Source organism: Ornithorhynchus anatinus, chromosome X1 (assembly GCF_004115215.2).
Source record: "Ornithorhynchus anatinus isolate Pmale09 chromosome X1, mOrnAna1.pri.v4, whole genome shotgun sequence".
In the NCBI taxonomy this organism is placed as follows: domain Eukaryota; kingdom Metazoa; phylum Chordata; class Mammalia; order Monotremata; family Ornithorhynchidae; genus Ornithorhynchus; species Ornithorhynchus anatinus.
The window spans coordinates 81,992,514-81,999,573 of record NC_041749.1 but is presented as its reverse complement, the minus strand read 5'-3'; positions in this window follow the sequence as shown (position 1 = coordinate 81,999,573).

Sequence of the window (7,060 nt, the reverse complement as noted above, 5' to 3'; positions counted from 1 at the left end):
CAGCAAGCATTACCAGGCTGTGGGGCCGTGAGTGAGACAGTTCCCAAAGACCAACCCCATCGTCATAGGGAAAAAGGTCCCTAGAACTCCTCAGGCAGTAGCATTCGACTGGGTGGATCCCTGGGCAGATCAAGCACCATAAACAAAGGTGCAAGCTCAGGAGAAAAGCTGTCCTGTCTGCCCAACCTTTAAATATTCTCTTCTCCCACTGTGGGCAGGGAACATGTCCACCCACTCTCCCAAATGCTTAGTACAATGATCTGCCCTCTCAGACTGATCTGCACACACATACACACACAATGCATTGATTGTTTGATTCTCTCTTTCTTTCTCTTTCCACTCTTCCTCCTCTGTTCCTCTAGATTCTCTTCCTCTCCTGCCCTCTGAAGAGAGGAGGAAGAGAGGAGGAGAGGATCCTTCCCTTAGACTCTCTGAATGCCAGCTTCAAGACAGGGTCTGGGGCTCCAGAGCTGCCATGCCCCGGGAGCCCTTGGTATTCTCCTAGCTGAGGAAGTGAAATCCCCACCACCGCACACTGGATATCCGGCAACGGCGCGGGACTCGGACCATCTGGACCACGGGAGTGGAGCTTTTATTGTCCCAGAGGATGTGTCAGGATCCGTATCGCTAACGTGGCCAGAATGCTAAGTATATTCCAGCGTGGCAATAGCCCAGGCCTGGGAGTCAGAGAAACTGGGGGTTCTAATTCCAGCTTTGCCACCTGCTTGTGTGTGACCTTGGGCAAGTCACTTCACTTTTAGGGGCCTCATTTACCTCAGCTGTAAAGTAGGGATTCAATACTTGTTCTCTTTCCTACTTAGACTTAAAGTCCTGTGTGGGACAGGGACTGTGTCGAACTTGATTATCTTGTATTTTCCCCTGCAGTTAGAACAAGGTTTGACACATTATTATTGTTCCTCTGTCCCCCCTCCCTGCCCCAACACCCCATCTTGCTCCTCATTCTTTTCCCCCCCCTTCCTTCCCTCCCCCACCCCCAGCTCTCTTCCCCACTTCTCTGCCATTTTCAGTTTAAGGGGACCAGATTTTTGGTCTCCATACCTCTTATCCCCACCTTCCTCCTTTGTCCTCTTTCCCTGTCCCTCGTCTTCCTTCCCTCTTTCTTTCTGTCTTTGCGTGTTTCTCCTTGTCTTTTTTTTTTAAAAAAAAATTTACCCCTCCCTTCTCTGGCTGTCCGTCTTTCCTCCCTTGTTGGTCCCCACCTGGGCTCCACACTCTGTCCCACTTTGAGAATCCAAGAGTCAGGTCACCGTATATTAAGATCCTTTGTGTAGTTAAACTGTGGCAGTGACACCCAGCAGGGAACTGTTGACAGAGCCTGGTGGTGGAAATATTCAGACCCTCCTGCCCCTGTTTTTGAAACAGAACTAAGGTCAAAGGGGGAATCAAGAGGTATTGAGAAACTTACTTTTGCAGCAGGATTTTTGCAGAATCCCCGGGAATTAACTCCGATCAGTAAGCCAGAAAGAGCTTTCAAATTCAGGAGCAGGTAAACTTCATATCTCTTGTTCAACTTCATCTTCCTCTTCCTGTATGTTGAAACTTCCTCTGCCAACTGAATTGGAGGTCCTGTTCCTCACGGTCAATTATAAGTACACATGCTCTGGTCCAAGACTTGGTATCCGTTGAACTTTGTGTACTTGCAGAAATTTGCCTCTGAGATGGGGTTGAACCATATTGAACCCTGGCTAAATTAATGGAATGGCAGCATTCGGATTTGGTATAAAACTTTCCCCTTTTTCCTCTCCCTGTGTACTCCACTAAACTTCCATATCTTTCGAGTTCTGAGTGCTCTAAAAATGTTTGACCAACTTTTGCTGGCTGCCATAAAGCTAAGATCCGCCCTTTCCTCTCCACCCAAACGGCTACCTTACTGCTACGGGCTCTCATTATATCCCGGCTAGACTACTGTGTCAGCCTTCTCTCTGACCTCCCTTCCTCCTTTCTCGCCCCGCTCCAGTCTATTCTTCACTCCGCTGCCCGGCTCATCTTCCTGAAGAAACGATCTGGGCATGTCACTCCCCTTCTTAAACAACTCCAGTGGTTGCCTATCGACCTCCGCTCCAAACAAAAACTCCTCACTCTAGGCTTCAAGGCTCTACATCACCTCGCCCCTTCCTACCTCTCCTCCCTTCTCTCTTTCTACCGCCCACCCCGCACGCTCCGCTCCTCTGCCGCCCACCTCCTCACCGTCCCTCGGTCTCGCCTATCCCGCCGTCGACCCCTGGGCCACGTCCTCCCGCGGTCCCGGAACGCCCTCCCTCCTCACCTCCGCCAAACTGATTCTCTTCCCCTCTTCAAAACCCTACTTAAAACTCACCTCCTCCAAGAGGCCTTCCCAGACTGAGCTCCTCTTCTCCCTCTACTCCCTCTACCACCCCCCCTTCACCTCTCTGCAGCTTAACCCTCTTTTCCCCCCATTTCCCTCTGCTCCTCCCCCTCTACCTTCCCATCCCCTCGGCACTGTACTCGTCCGCTCAACTGTATATATTTTCATTACCCTATTTATTTTGTTAATGAAATGTACATCGCCTCGATTCTATTTAGTTGCCATTGTTTTTACGAGATGTTCTTCCCCTCGACTTTATTTATTGCCATTGTTCTCATCTGTCCGTCTCCCCTGATTAGACCGTAAGCCCGTCAAACGGCAGGGACTGTCTCTATCTGTTGCTGACTTGTTCATTCCAAGCGCTTAGTACAGTGCTCTGCACATAGTAAGCGCTCAATAAATACTAATGAATGAATAATTGCAGTACTGTGGTTTGGATCCTTGATCTGAGGCATTTTCAAGAATTTGGAGTCCAACAGGAAGTGGCAGAGTCTGTCAAGTCACCGCCACCGCTTATGCCTACTCCTCCTGCTCCTTTTTCTCCTTCATTTCCCCTCTTCCTCCTTGTCCTCTACCACCACCACCGCCCAGTCTGTTGCTTACTGGCTGCTCCCAGGAGGTTTCCAGCAGAAACACCTTATGACAGAATACAGCCAGAAGCAAGAACATTTCTGCTGCTATTTGGGCGGTGTGGCCACAACCCAGAGCAATGGTGATGGTTTGGTGAGTGCTGGGGGGGGGGGGGGGGGGGGAGAGGAGAGAGAGAGAGAGAGGCATCCCTCTAGACTGTAAACTCACTGTGGGCAGGAATGTGTTTGTTTATTGTTGTATTGTACTCTCCCAAGTGCTTAGTACAGTGCTCTGCACACAATAAGCGCTCAGTAAATACAACTGAATATCTATTTTGATGGTATTGATGCCTGACTACTTGTTCATTCATTCATTCAATAGTATTTATTGAGCGCTTATTCTGTGCAGAGCACTGTACTAAGCGCTTGGAATGAACAAGTCGGCAACAGATAGAGACAGTCCCTGCCCTTTGACCGGCTTACAGTCTAATCGGGGGAGACGGACAGACAAGAACAATGGCAATAAATAGAGTCAAGGGGAAGAACATCTCGTAAGAACAATGGCAACTAAATAGAATCGAGGCGATGTACATTTCATTAACAAAATAAATAGGGTGATGAAAATATATACAGTTGAGCGGACGAGTACAGTGCTGAGGGGATGGGAAGGGAGGAGGAGGAGGAGCAGAGGGAAATGGGGGGAAAAGAGGGTTAAGCTGCGGAGAGGTGAAGGGGGGTGGTAGAGGGAGTAGAGGGAGAAGAGGAGCTCAGTCTGGGAAGGCCTCTTGGAGGAGGTGAGTTTTAAGTAGGGTTTTGAAGAGGGGAAGAGAATCAGTTTGGCGGAGGTGAGGAGGGAGGGCGTTCCGGGACCGCGGGAGGACGTGGCCCAGGGGTCGATGGCGGGACAGGCGAGACCGAGGGACGGTGAGGAGGTGGGCGGCGGAGGAGCGGAGCGTGCGGGGTGGGCGGTAGAAAGAGGCGAGGTGATGTAGAGCCTTGAAGCCTAGAGTGAGGAGTTTTTGTTTGGAGCGGAGGTTGATAGGCAACCACTGGAAGTTTTTAAGAAGGGGAGTGACATGCCCAGATCGTTTCTGCAGGAAGAAGAGCTGGGCAGCAGAGTGAAGAATAGACTGGAGCGGGGCGAGAGAGGAGGAAGGGAGATCAGAGAGAAGGCTGACACAGTAGTCTAGCCGGGATATATCGAGAGCCTGTAGCAGTAAGGTAGCCGTTTGGGTGGAGAGGAAAGGGCGGATCTTGGCGATATTGTAAAGGTGAAACCGGCAGGTCTCGGTAACGGATAGGATGTGTGGGGTGAACCAGAGAGACGAGTCAAGGATGACACCAAGATCGCGGGCCTGAGAGACAGGAAGGATGGTCATGCCATCCACGGTGATAGGGAAGTCTGGGAGAGGACCGGGCTTGGGAGGGAAGATGAGGAGCTCAGTCTTGCTGTCTGTCTCCCCATTTTAGACTGTGAGCCCGTTACTGGGCAGGGATTGTCTCTCTCTGTTGCCAAATTGTACATTGCATGCGCTTAGTACAGTGCTCTGCACACAGTAAGCGCTCAGTGAATACAATTGAATGAATGAATTCCCCATCTTCTCTTTGTCTTCCTATTCCCTCTCTATCTTTTTTCTGTTCCTCTCTAGCCTCCTGTCTTCCTTGGCTTCCTTTTCAGACTAGCCGCCTAAGGATTCCACCTGGAGGCCCTTTATGTGCTCTCCAATTTATGGTCACCTTAGCCTGGGGCACAGCCTGACATGGCACCCAGGGAGATAAATGCCCCTTCAATGTCCCTCCCTGAGTGCAAACAGCTCCCCAGAGAGTGGGATCAGCTCGGTTCTACTTCTGACTCACCATCCCCCTTAGCTTCCTCTTTGGCACAGAGGGTTCCCTGGGGCCGTGTGCTGATCTTGGCAGAAGCCAGGATGCGGAAATGTTGTAATCTCTGGAAAAAACCTTCAGGGTTGCTTTGATGGTGGGGAGTGGATGCCAGGGAAAGCCCAAGATCGGGGTCCCCAGGTCGGGAAGAGCCCCTCACTTTACCCCTGAATGCAAACGGGTCTTTCCCGAAGCAGTGGCTCCCACCTCTGGTGCTGTCACTTCCGGATCTGCTCTTTCCCCTCCTCCCTCACCGCTATGTGTGCAGAGCACTGTACTATGCACTTGGGAGAGTACAATAGAAGCAATGGACATCATCCCTGCCTTCAAAGAGCCTATACAATCTAGTGGGGGGAGACAAACACTAAAGCTTATTAAGGAAAGGAGGAAAGGGTATTGGAAATGGGAGAGGCAGGGGCTCAAAGCTGGGGAAGGCTCCCATCCTGTGAACCCTGAGGACCCCCAGGCAGAGAGAGCTGAGCCCAGCTGCCTTTCCCACCTCACCCCTCCCCGGCAACCCCTGATCACACAGGCAGCCCTGTTTTCTCTCAGGTCTCAATGTCCCCAGACCTTGGTCCCCCCTGCTCTGAATGGCTCATCAACTCTACTATATGCCTCAGGGACCCCCAGATTGGGAAAGATGAGCCCACATTGCCCCCTCAACCACCCTGGACCACACAATGACCCAGCCCCTTTTGCCTCCTTTTCCTCATTCAAGCTATTTCCTCCCTCCCTACATCAGCCAGACCCCCGCTCTCCCCACATTTAAATCCCTTCTACAGTCCTACCTTCTCCAATAAGCTTTCCCTCCATTAATTTCCTGATCAATATCATAATAAAAATTGGGGTATTTGTTAAGCGCTTACTGTGTAACAGGCACTGTACTAAGCGCTGGGATGGATACAAGCAAATCGGGTTGAACACAGTCCCTGTCTCACATCGGACTGACAGTCTCAATCTCTATGTCACAGATGAGGTAACTGAGGCCCAGAAAAGTGAAGTGACCTGTCCAAGGTCACACAGCAGACAAGCAGCGGAGCCGGGAGTAGAACCCATGACCTTCTGACTCCCAGGCCCGTGCTCTATCCGCTATACTATGATCCCTTCAGCCATATCCAGCATTATGAACATAGTTACACCCTCCTTAGCCCTTGTATGTGACCTCTTAATGTATTTATTTTTGTCACTATAGCTGTACATAGTTTTTGTCACTCCTTTACACAAGGAGCGTAAACCTTGTCAGCAGGGAAAGCGTCACCTCGTTATTCTGTACTGCTCAAGTATCTAGTGCAGAACCCATTTAGACTGTGAGCCCATCAGTGGGCAGGGATTGTCTCTATCTGTTGCCGAACTGTACATTCCAAGCGCTTAGGTCAGTGCTCTTCACATAGTAAGCACTTAATACTATTGAATGAACCCCACATCCATAATTGCTGCTGCAATTGCTGCTATCACCTCCACTACTTCTCTACTAAATGGGGGCAAAAAAAAAACCGGAAAGAGATGAGTTGAGCTGATTCAGCTGAACTTTGCTGGGGCCACATCCAGCTCTAGGAAACAGAAAAGCAGTGTGGCCTGATAATAATGTTGGTATTTGTTAAGCGCTTACTCTGTGCAGAGCACTGTTCTAAGCGCTGGGGTAGATACAGGGTAATCAGGTTGTCCCACGTGAGGCTCACAGTCTTAATCCCCATTTTACAGATGAGGTAACTGAGGCACAGAGAAGTGAAGTGACTTGCCCACAGTCACACAGCTGACAAGCGGCAGAGCCGCGAGTCGAACCCATGACCTCTGACTCCGAAGCCCAGGCTCTTTCCACCGTGCCTAATGGAAAGAGCACAGACATGTGAGTCAAAGGACCCAGGTTCTAATCTGGCTCTGCCGCTTGTCTATGTGACCTTGGAAAGTCACTTTACTTTTCTGTGCCTGTTACCTCATCTGTAAAATGGGGATGAAGATTTTGAGCTTTATGGGGACAGGGACTGTGTCCAACCTGATTATCTTGTATCTAGCTCAACGCTTAATACTGAGCTCGGCACAGAGTAAGTGCTTAAATATTTTTTAAAAAGAGAGAGAGAGGAGAGGGTCACATCTGGTTTGCCCATGTTTCTATATAATTTACATGTGGTATGCAGATAGTTTACATATAAAGAATGAACTAAGGGTAGGTCACAGGGAAGGCAACTTTTACTCCTAAAAGGAGAGAACTGGGAGAAGACAGCAGTCATCTTTCCCACATCTCGCCCAAGTCTGCCCCCTGCAA